General features: G+C 44.3%; 1 pseudogene; it reads left to right on the top strand.

Moving 5' to 3' along the window:
- Positions 1-3611: 3611 nt before the first annotated feature.
- Rps23-ps8 (ribosomal protein S23, pseudogene 8) lies at positions 3612-4109 on the top strand (annotated as a pseudogene).
- The last annotated feature ends 8280 nt before the right edge of the window (positions 4110-12389 follow it).

Raw genomic sequence — 12389 nt, 5'->3', positions numbered from 1 at the left:
TAAGACTGAACCCCCAGTGAACTAGACTGTTGGGGGGAGGGCGGTAATGGGAGGAGGATGGGGAGGGGAACACCCGTAGGGAAGGGGAGGGGGGAGGGGGATGTTTGCCGGAAACCGGGAAAGGGAATAACACTCGAAATGTATATAAGAAATACTCAAGTTAATAAAAAAAAAAAAAAAAAAAAAAAAAAAAAGAGTGCTGGCTGCTCTTCTAGAGACTCCGAGTTCAATTCCCAGCAACGGCGTGATGGCTCACGCAACTCTCTGTAACTCCAGTCCCAAAGGATCTGACACCTTCTTTGGCCCCTGTGGGCACCCAACATGTACACGGTGCACAGACAAACATGTAGGCGAAACACCCATTCACATAAAAATACATTAAAAAAAAAAAAGAATAGGACGCTGGTAGGCATTTGAAGAAAGGAACCTCGGCCGTTCGTGGTGGTACACACCTTAATCCCAGCACTCAGGGTAGAGGCAGGCAGATCTCTGTGAGTTAGAGGTCAATCTCATCTACAGAGTGAGTTCAGGACAGCCAGGGCCTGAAGACAGCGGGAAGGGAGGGACCTCAGTGGAAGATCACTGGGTTAAATATATAACCTGTCAAATATAAAACCTGGTTAAAGATTTAAGATTAAGAGTCCCACAGGGCAGCCCTTGGCATCGTCTTCTTGTCAGAAATCATCTACTTCACTGTTATCAGGAACCGTCAAGACACCACGTGATGTCATTGGTTCTGTGTTTGTAGCTCCTAGACGGTACCTCTTCAATTGAGAATTAAATAACTCTCGGGCCTTGCGAACAGTAGTTCAGTACGATACTAAGGGAGAGTTGCAATCTCTTAGTTTAGTTGCCCTGCATAGTTTCTCCTACCGCCTTGCACTCAGCGCCTCTCCTACGCAATTAGAAGAAAGCATTTTGCCAGGCCGGACGGGCCTACTGGCTTCCTCCACACTCCGCTCTGTTCCATTCTTCCGGGCGGCAGATCACCCGGGCCTCTTTACCCAAGTAGCCAGGGACAAAGGAAGATCCTGCAGGAACATCAGAGAAGATGGTAGCCGAAAGCATTCTGGAACCTTGTTTGGTTTTTTCCCCCTGCATTTATGCTCAAAGGATCAATTTGCCTTACAGTGATATTAAAACCGACCTGTTCCCAGTAGCGCCGTTTTCTTTGATGGTGGAGTGGAATGAGGCCTGGTAAAGGACACAGAGAGAGCAAAATCGTCTCTCTGCCACCCACCTCTCAGCCTCAGGTAAGAGTGCTCATTTTATCTGAGTGTTGAGGACCAGTCTGTCCCTTGCAAAGCTTTTCGTTCCCCACCGCATCTGGCACCAGGCCTGGTGTGTCTGGAGCTGGAGAAACTGCAGCTGCACGGTTGGAAGTGGATATTATGGGTTGGAGGTTTCGTTAGAAATGGCATCATGCAGGAGAAAATAGTTTGGGATGGCTGTACCAACGACTTGCTATTTCTGAGGCCGTGGTTTGAGACGGTGTCTCCAGGACGTGAGACCCTGGAAGAAGCAGCTTTCAAAACCGCACGACAACCCCTCCTTTAAAGAAATGTGACCCAAATGGCAGTACCAAATAATAACAATCATGGTGATACATATATATTACATGTGTCTGAGGCCTGACAATGTCTGGCTTTAGGTTATAAATTGGCTCATTATCAGGAAAAAGATATTTATTGAAAGCCGGCCATGATCAATGGGCTCATTATCCTCTTGCGGCAGCCAAGAAGCCCTGAGACACAGCCTGTCGCAAAAACTAGGCAGTCATTTGTGCTGGCGCTCTTCGGTGCACAGCTTGTCCACGGGGTTGATTGGTTCTGAGAAGAGGTGCAGGGACAAGAATCGGACTTCAGGGTCTTGATCTGATCATCTGGAAAAGAGAACTAATTGAGGTGCTCCCCTGGGGGCCTTGCTTCATCAATGCCTCAGCATGGCAATGGCCTATCATTTAAATAGGAAACCACACACTACATAATCTCTTTCACTTCTTTTCTGAAAAAACAAATTAGGGTATGTTAAGCGTGCATGGGGGTGTTCTCATCACAATGGTCCATGCCGGTGCACGGCGGAGTTTGGTCGTCTCTACCCCACTACCCGCTCGAGCTTCCTCAGGTTCCCATCTATTTTCGTTGACTGGTGTGTGTGTGAACCAATGAGTTTTACGTCTTAGGGTGACTCACAGGAACACTTCCCAGTAGTGACAGCACTGAAGAAAACATTTTCCTTCCTCAGAGTGTTGTAATTTTTAAAAAAAATTCTGGCCTTTTTTTGTTTGTTGTTTATTTTTTGTTTTTGTTTGTTTGTTTTTTGGTTACATTAAGGCTTTTTAAAGGAAGTGCTTGCCTAGATTCAGCTCACCACTTCTCTGATTCTCTTTTCAGAAATCTCTTTTATTTTTATTTGCCCATGATTCTTGAGACATTTTAAATAGTATTTAGCATAGAATACACAGAAAGACCCAAATACCTGCGAGCTCAAATAAAGAAAGAGGAGGCCACTATGAACAATGGTTTATATAACAAGCAGCCACTGAGGGGTACCAGGAGCTTAAGTGTAGGGAGGTCTTAGGAGTCAGGAACACAGCAGGTGCTTAATGAACGATAGAAATCCAGGGCTGCCCAGCAGTAAAGAGTACTGGGCGCTCATGCAGGGAATCCAGATTCAGCTCCCAGCATCCACATGGTGGCTAACAATCTTCCAAAACTCCAGTTCTAGCTGACACAACACCATCTTGTGAACTCTTACACCCACCAGACATGCACGTGACATATTCATAACATATCTAAATCAATCTTTAAAAGAAAGTATACAAGTCATTATCTTTTTCCTAGAAACATCAAAGGTAGGAGGTCTGGTAGGAAGCTGTGGACGCTTGGGGACTCTTTTCTTCAGAGCACCTTGAGTGGGGAACATGAGTGAGGGTGGGGGGGGTCCTCCGATCATAGACATAAAGGGACCATTTAAGTCAACTGGGGACTCCCTATCTCCCTGTAGTATAACTAGCAGCAAAGTATACATGCCTGAAATGTTTGAGGCTGAAAAAAAACCAGACAATGATGGCTGAGGACAGATGGACAGGACTGACAGACAGAAAATATTCACTGCCTTCAACCGCAGCACAGATGGTCTCAGTACACCTGGGGTCTATTTCACTAGCCCCAACACTACGTCGCTGTATAATCATCATATTCATAGCAAATACATGTTACAATTAATGTGTCACTTGCACATCATGTATAAAAGTAATTTGTTTGGTTGTCAGGGCAACCCATGAAGAACCTCTGTCAACACCTGTAATCAACTCGTTTACTATTTGCCAAATATTTGGGTTCCTTTCTTTAGTTATTGTGCCTGTGGATGTTTGCGCGTCCCTCCCTTGCCCTGCAGAATTAAAGAATGATCAGCCAGCCTTCCCTAATAAATAAAGTTCAGAAAGCATTGTGAGACAATTCCAAAATGGTGCTTCTTTAAGACCCTTGTGTGCTTTCTCACTGTTATGGTTTGGATCTTAAGGGATTCCCAAAGGGGTTAAAGTTTTGTCACCACCTAATGTCAGTGATAACTGGTAGAACCTTTGAGAGGTGTGGGGGGCTTGGGCCCGTGGCGCCGGCAAGATGGGTAAGTGTCGCGGTCTCCGTACTGCCCGGAAGCTCCACAGTCACGGACTGGACCAGAAGCGGCATGATAAACAGTACAAGAAAGCCCACTTGGGCACAGCCTTGAAGGCTATCTGTTTGGGGGTGCCTCTCACGCAAAGGGAATTGTGCTGGAAAAAGTAGGGGTTGAAGCCAAACAGCCAAATTCTGCCATCCGGAAGTGTGTCAGGGTGCAGCTCATTAAGTACAGCAAGAAGATCACAGCGTTCGTGCCCAATGACGGTTGCTTGAACTTCATTGAGGAAAATGATGAAGTTCTGGTTGCTGGATGTGGTCGCAGAGGCCATGCCGTGGGTGATATTCCTGGAGTCCGCTTTAAGGTGGTTAAAGTAGCCAATGTGTCTCTTTTGGCTCTGTACAAAGGCAAGAAGGAAAGACCAAGATCATAAAATTTTGACAATGGAAACAGAATAATAAATTTTCATATCCAGAAAAAAAAAAGAGGTGTGGGGGGACATGCTAAGAAGAAGTCAGGCCACTGGAGGGTTGCCTTTGAAGAGAGTACACACACACACACACACACACACACACACACACACACACATACACACACACACACACACACACACACCCTTGCTTCCCAACTACCACACTAAACCACATGCTCCCAGCCATGGTGTCTAATTCAAAGGTCCCTAACAATGGCACTATGTGACTCTGGATGAAAACCTATGAAAATGTGGTTTAAGTAACCCGCTTTCTCACTTAAGCTGATTCTGTCACAGAAAAAAAATTTGGCTAACACAGTCATGTTCCCTTTCCACTGTCCCATGATGACCGGCCATGTCCCCAACAGTACACTGCCCTGATTACCTATGTCTTAACATAAAGAAACTGTGAAGTAGGGCCATAGACTCGAGAAAGACACTTGTGTACCATTGGAGTTTTTTTGAATCATTTATTATTACAGCATAAGCTGTAATATTCTAAGTAACAAGTCCCCATTTTCAGGATTTAAAAAAAAGGAAAACCTGAAGCACATTTGGTGTGCCTGGACTCCTAAACATGTCTGTGTGTTACGCCTGTGAGTGCCAGTTCCTGATTTCTGAACTGAGACCATCTGTGCTATTGTTGAAGGCCGTGAATTGTCTGTCTGTCAGTCCTGTCCATCTATCCTCAGCCATCATTTTCTGGTTTCTTTTCAGCCCCAAACATTTCAGGCATGTATACTTTGCTGCTAGTTATACTACAGGGAGATAGGGAGTCCCCAGTTGACTTAAATGGTCCCTTTATGTCTATGATCAGAGGATGCCCTCCCCACCCCCGTTCATGGTCCCCACTCAGGGTGCTCTGAAGAAACGAGTCCCCAAGCGTCCACAGCTTCCTACGGCCCTAGATTCAGACCCTTCTCCATGATTATTTCAAGTGTCTGTGCTGGCACTGATCGCCTGCTCTGCTCTCTCCCAGCCTCCTGTGGACTATCCCTCGCTGTGGCAGCTGGAATTTTATCGCTGAGTCAGACAGTCAGCCCTAATTGTCTGTATCAGCCTCCAGCTGTGCCTCTTCCTTAGGCAGGAAAGCTTTTCTCTCAGACTTTGGTACACTGCCTAACTGGATCAGATGCCCAGGTTGGCAGCACTAGCAATGTAGAGGGTTTTCTGTAATGTCGGAGCCCACAGGCTGTGCTTGGAGAAATACGAAGGGCCTTCTGTTTGCGTACCTTCTATATATCCCTACCATCTCCACCTCACCATCCCGCACTGCTACATGCCTGGAGAGGATGCCCTGGACGGACTCTTGCAAAAGGTCCCTTTGCATTGTGCCCTCTGTCTGGGATTCCTTTCAAGTGAGCATCCAGGGAGGAGACCTAAGGGAAGTGAGGAACATATATTTCCTTGGTATCTTCTCTGTGGGATATCATCAGGATTTTTCAGAGAGAAGGTCAGAGCTTCCCTCAAGGGCTCCAAAACATGGAATTCTGAATCCTGCAAAGCACCCCTTCCCCTTGCATCGGGGATATTCCATAGATTGAAGTCTTTGCTCTTCCTGGTAGCCAAGTGTTCTGTCTGGATGTACCTTCGCTGATGCTCATGTAAGAGGCAGAGGGTGCTGCTCTTTGCCCTTAGACTTGACTCTATAACTCACTTCCCATTCTAATGCATGTGTACTGTCTGTATTATCCTGCAAGCCTGTCCTGAGAGCCATGACATGCATGTGTCTGTGTGCCTCTGCTATCTCTGGAAGAGTTTTCCCTGGACAACTGATGCCTCTTCACTGGGAACCTTGGATGTAACATCTGTGGGACTGACCAAAGTCAAGTCAAGAACAATTGGAAACCATTCGGAAGTAGTGTCCTCAGTTAAGAATGGCTCCCTTCAGTTGATCCACGCAACCAGGGGCAGTAGGTACTTGGTGCTGCATCTCCCCAAGTGCACTTGAGAAAGGGCAGTAGTGCCCACTGTTTCCACCAGAAATTCTTCAACACCCTGTGTCTATCGTCTGTTCCTACACTGTCAGTACTTCCTGGACCAAGCCAGCTCAGTCGGTCAACAGATTCTCCAGTGCAGGAGCAAGGATTAAAAAGAAAAAAGACGATTAGCAAAATTGTAGCATGACTCTAGCCAGTTCTGAGACTGAGGTGGGTTTAGTTCTTTCCAATCTGCTTTTATACCATTTTAATTACATGCAAGTAATGAGGTCAGTTCTAGGTTAAGGGAACAAGCAAGGCAATAAACACAAATAGACAAGGACCAAGCAAGGCAATAAACAAAGCCCCGTGATCACTGTTTCTAGTGGCTCATCAGGATGACCAGGATATCTGAGCCTACTTCCCTGTCCAAAGTCATGTTCTTGCCTGAAGCCTACTCCTTTGTTCTAGCCTAAAATCAGATTCCTGCTTGGAGTAGTCCTACTTTCTTGTTCTGGTCCAATGTCAAACTCCTGCCAAGTGACCCCAAAAACTCTCCACACTTCCTGTGTTGAACCCTGAGGAACCGTCCTGATTGGAGTGACTCTGAGTGAATGATACGAGCACTGGGCTAGTTCCTTCCTGCCACGTCAGCATCAAAGCACAAAACACAACAGTACCAGCTCTGTATTTCCAGCTTGGGACTCAATATTTAACAGAAACCATGTTCTTCCAAGTGAATAAGAGCTTATTTTGTTCTTTTTATGTGTTAATTTGTTTTCGGAATGTCATCTTCTAATTTGGAAGTATCTTCAAACACACACACACACACACATACACACACACACACACACACACACACACACAGAGAGAGAGAGAGAGAGAGAGAGAGAGAGAGAGAGAGAGAGAGAGAGAGAAAACTGACATTATAATCAACACTCATGTATCCGTGTCAGGGCTCCAGTGACTGACATTTTGCACAGTCTTATTTCATCTACTCCTTCCTTATTTTTTTTTTCCTCTTGCAACCTAATGGCCTTTGGATTTGTAGGAGAGTGCTGAAGGGTATATGGGGAGGGGATAAACAGAAGGGAGAATCATTGTAATTAAACTATAATCTCAAAATTAACAAAAATATAAATAAAAAAGAGGAGAGGGGGGAGAGAGAGACAGAGAGACAGAGAGAGAAGAGAGAGAGAGCGCTAATGGCTTTCTAGTCTTAGGGTGTCTAGAAGTTCCATACAGTTCTCATCTTCTGTAGTCTTAGGATACTGTTCCTTGCTGTTGTTCTCTTCTGTCCAATGATTATTATTATTGTATGGTTGTTTGCTGTTTGTTTTCTTTCTTTCTAAAGTTTTCATGTGTGTGTCTATGTGTGTATGAGGCCAGAGGTTGACTTCAGGTGCCTTCCTCAGTCACTTTCCACCATACTGTTTGAGACAGGGTCTCTCACTGGCTCTGGAGTGAACTGACTGGCCCAAGTGACTGGCCAGCAACCTCTGGGGGTCCTTCTGTCTTCATGTCCCAGAGCTAAGACTCTGTGTACATGTCATTGCACCCAACTTTGGGGATCCTGAGGATGGAATTCACATCTTCATTTTTGCGTGACAACCACTTTCCCAGCAAAGTCATCTTTCAAGGTTCAGTTTGCTGTTTCTTATTCCCGGTCTACCTCTTCAAAGTCAGTGTTCTGGGACTGGAAAAATGCCACAGAATGCAAGGTGCCTGCCCCCAAGCCTGGTGACATGAGTCCAATCCCTAAGAAAGAGAGAACCAACTCTTGAAGGTGGCTCTCAAACACAAATGTAAAGTATTCTTTTCACAGCTCTTAAAGTTCCCCTTGCTATTTAGAGATTCTTGTAACATTTTAATTCATTATTCCTGCCAAAGGGAATAGTCAACATGCTATGTAATTTTTGTGTGTATGCAATCTCATTAGGGCTTCTCTGTTCAAAAGGGGTCCATTTGCCTTGGTAGTGGATATTGTCTCCATAGAAATAGCAGTGGTGTGAAGTTTCCCACTCTTCTGTAGAACTTTGATTGTCTCCCCAAGGCAAGAATGGTGTGTTACTCATCTTTTTATATATCCCCAGTGTCTGATGCAGAGGAAACAATATTTGTTTGAACTGCATCTGAATTAGCACTGAGACTAAAGAGTAAGAGGCAGAGAGGGCAAAGACGTTGCTATCCAATCAGTGAAAGCTGCCCAGCACATAGTCTAGGGCTGAGAGGCTGGGGTCACTCACTCCCCGCAGTGAGAGCCTCCAAGCCTGTCAGATGTCAGTTGCATCCGAGAAGCTAGGAGTTCAGGTGGAAGGCTGTTTTTTTCTTCATTAAACTTGTCATTCCCCAAGGTGGGTGCCTGACAGGAACCCAGTGAGATGTCAGACAGAGACACTTGTTATTGAGCCTGGTAGATATTTCGACAGCTTGGGGATACAGCTATAGCTCGAGATGTCATGTGTAGTGCCTTTTCTTTTTTTCTTTTTAGGGAGGTCAAAATGATTAACAAGCAAATAGAAGAGTGAGGTGGCTTGTGATGGTGCAGATGAGAGTCAGGTCACATGGGCGTGAGCCTCAATTCTGTATGTTAGCTGTGTGACTCTGAGTGAGTTATCGCTCTCCTCTGAGCCTCATATTCTTTGCTCATGGTATTTTCATTGTAAAAGCCAAGAAGATACCATTCATGGGTCTGTTTTATATACTGTAGAGCATGCATGGCTCGAGTATTAGGCATAGTTGAAATATATTAAAATCGCATTTAGTCATTCCACAATATTTGTTGTGGAGAAAACTGAATAAAGATAATATCTTTAGTCTCTGTAAATCATCGTTTACATGTTAGCTATAATTAGAATATATTAAAATTGTATCTAGTCATTGTTATAGTTTAGACATGAAGTTTCCTCCCCAAACCCCATGTGTTAAAGGCTTGGCCACCAGTGGGTCCATCCAATCACTGAGCCTGAGGGTGCTGACTAAGTCAACAGATTAATCCATGGATAAATTCACAATTCAATGACACTATTAGGAAGTGGTTAAACTAGGATGTGCAGCCAGGTTCAAGAAAGTAGGTCATAGAAGGTGTGCCTTTGAAGAGTGTGTCCTCTCTTTGATTTCTTCCTGTCTGTCTACCATGTTCAATTTTCATCCTTATTTCAGGGCCCAAATGATCCTCTCTGAAATTGGTTTTCTCAAATATTTACCATAAGAATGAAAGCCAATGAGCATAGTCATTATACAACACAATCATGCACAGAGAGAGAGAGAGAGAGAGAGAGAGAGAGAGAGAGAGAGAGAGAGAGAGAGAGAGAGGGAGGAGGACGGGGAGGGGGAGGGGGAAAGGGAGAGAGAGAGAGAGAGAGAGTATAGAACAATAATTTTATATATCAAGTTTAGTTTTATATATCAGGTTTAGTTTTAACTGCCAACTTGATACAACTTAAAATCACCTGGCAAGAGTGTCTCAATGATGCTGTTTACATTGAGTTGACTTGTGGATGTTTCTGGGAGAAGGTGACTTAATTAAGGTAATTGATGTGAGAAAACCCAGCCTACAGTGGGTGTCACCATTCCCTAGGAAGGGGAAGGTCCTGAACTGTATAAAAGTGGGAAAATAGAGCTGGACATAGGCAAGTAAACAAGTAGGCTAGTGTTCATTTCTCTCTGTTTTTGACTGTAGGTGCAATGTGACTAGCTAATTGAAGTTCCTATCTTGACTTTCCCCCAGTAGAATTATAAACTAAAATAAACCCATGTCTTCCCTAAGTTGTTTTTTTGTTAGGGTATTTTCTCATAGCAACAGAAATACAACCAGGACAGTGGCTATACATTTGGTTAAATGCTATCCTGGATGTAAGTGTGAGGTATGTTTCTGGATGAGGTTACCACTGGGTTGGATATTAGATAAAAAAGATTGTATTCTTTTAATGTAGGTGGGCCTCTCCCAATCAATTAAGTACCTCACTAGGAAAAAAAGCCAATAAAGGAACTTCTCCTGTTTGACTTTTTGATCTGGGACGCAGGCCTTTTCTTTCCTTTGTACTTAAACAACTGGCTCTTTTTGGATATTAGGCTTGCTGCCTTTTGGACTGGACCTTATGTTATTAGCTCTCCTTGCAGCCTTTTAAACTTAGTCCTGAATGGAACATGGGCACTTCTGGGTCTTTAATGAGCTAATTGTAGCTCTCAGGGATGTGCAGCTTCTAACCATATGACTCTTAAGTATCTATCTGTCTGTCTGTCTGTCTATCTATCTATCTATCTATCTATCTATCTATCTATCTATCTATCTATTCATCCATACAACCACCCATTCACCTACCCACGGCTCCATCCATCCATCCATCCATCCATCCATCCATCCATCCATCCTTATCTAAGTATCAACTTGTCCATCTTTTCCATTTATTTTTATCTCTCTGTCTCCTGAAGGCTCCGATTCTTTCAGGAGGTCTTATTAATGCAAACAGTCAAGTAATGTAAATCAGTTCACTACTATATGTTCAGCATTCTGCTTGGCACTGATAGATGTAAAAGATCTTATAAGTCGCAGCCACTTCACTTTTTCAAACTAACTGGGAGACGAAACTAATCTACTCCTTACTCCCCATGTTTCTGCAGTAAAGAAAAAACTCCTGGCATGAACATTTCTTTTCCATGTCTTCTTTCACTCTTTGCAAGAGACGAGTGATCTGATTGGTGAACTTGCAAAAGGGTCCTGAGGAGGAGGCTCTGCATCTCCTGGCTCTTCTTCTGAACTTTGGAGTGTGTGGCGTGTATGATTTCCCTACTCTGTCATGAAGTAGGCCTGTCAGTGGGGTGGATGGGACTGGCAGTGAGAGTCCAGTTCTCAGTGACTGTGGGCAGCCTGTGTGGGAAATGCCTTGCACATTGGCAACATTCGCTTACTCCTGATCCTGTCTCCTTTAATCTTTGGCATCTAAACCTCCCTCTAGTTTATGAGAAGCACCCATAACTTTCTCACAAGATAAACTTACCCTCTTGTCCACTCATCTCTGAACCTTAGATTATTTAGACTAGACTAATGCCTTAGGCATTCTACAAGGCCTCCAGGATGGGCTGTGTTGCTGTGAAGGCATTTTATATATGTGATTGGCATGTCCAGTCAGGTGGTTCCAAGGAAGGGATATTGTTCTGGAAAATCTGTAATAGCCTTAACCACTTAGCAGAAAAGACTTCAGAACAGAGTTCAGGCTTCTCTGAGGAAGTAGACACATGGACTACAGCACCGGCTCCTACCTTGGTGTCTCCCACCTGCCTTTCTTGGCAGGTTGCCCTATCAACTGCAGACTTGCTCTGGCCAGGCCCACAATGATGGGGGCCAACTCCTTGTAAGAAATCTTTTTATGTAATAGGAGCATATGCATCATAATGCGTCCTATTTCTAATCCTCTGCTAGATACGAGGGTGGAGAAAGGGGAAGGTAAAAGCCCCAAACTCTCCTAATCTGCTTCTGAAAGGAAAAGAAAATTCTTTTCCAGATCCAATATTCTCAGTAAATCTTGACTGGAATAAAGACAAAGACTGCCACGCATAGCACAGTGCTCTAAAGGAGCCCTGCACTTTGACAGAGGCAGAAATGAATCCCACAACACAGAAAATTCTTTTTTTTTTTTCTTTTTCGGAGCTGGGGACCGAACCCAGGGCCTTGCGCTTGCTAGGCAAGCGCTCTACCACTGAGCTAAATCCCCAACCCCAACACAGAAAATTCTAACCGGTTCTGAGGGACCTGGAGTGGCAAGTCCGTCTGTTTACTCATAGTTAAGACTTGAACATTTTCTTATAGCACTTTGGGTATAGCTCCTTTGAATGCTTTGTCAGTTTCTATTTGCGTTTCTTCCTGTACATGGAACGAGTTCTCTCTCCTTTGCCCATCTTTACATTGAATAACAGACATGCAAACTCATAAGTGCATTACAGAGAGCACGTTGTAAACAGGACTCCCCCCAGCCCCGCCCTTTGACCCGCCCCCAGCCCTGCCCTTCGCCCTGCCCCTCACCCTGAGTTTTAGGGATTTTTTTTTTTTTGATTCGTGGGTAGGACTTAAACTATGAACTGTCACAAGTCAGCAATAGAGCACACCTTTAATCCCACCACTCCAGGAGGCAGAGGCAGGCGTACTCTGAGTTCAAAGCCAGCTTGATCTACAGAGTAAGTTCCAGGACAGCTAGAGTTACATAAAGAAACCCTGTCTCAAAAAACAACCAAACAACCAAAAAACAAACAAACAAACAAACAAAAAACACAACAAAAATCCCAAACCCAAAACAATAACAAAACTGTGAACTGTCTCCCCTGCAGTATATCTGTGAACTGTCTCTGCTGCAGACGTCTGTCTGTCTGTTTTAAAA

Source organism: Rattus norvegicus, chromosome 5, assembly GCF_036323735.1.
Source record: "Rattus norvegicus strain BN/NHsdMcwi chromosome 5, GRCr8, whole genome shotgun sequence".
NCBI classification, from domain to species: Eukaryota; Metazoa; Chordata; class Mammalia; order Rodentia; family Muridae; genus Rattus; species Rattus norvegicus.
Note: the sequence above shows the minus strand (reverse complement) of the source record. Positions and strands in the feature narration are given on the sequence as shown.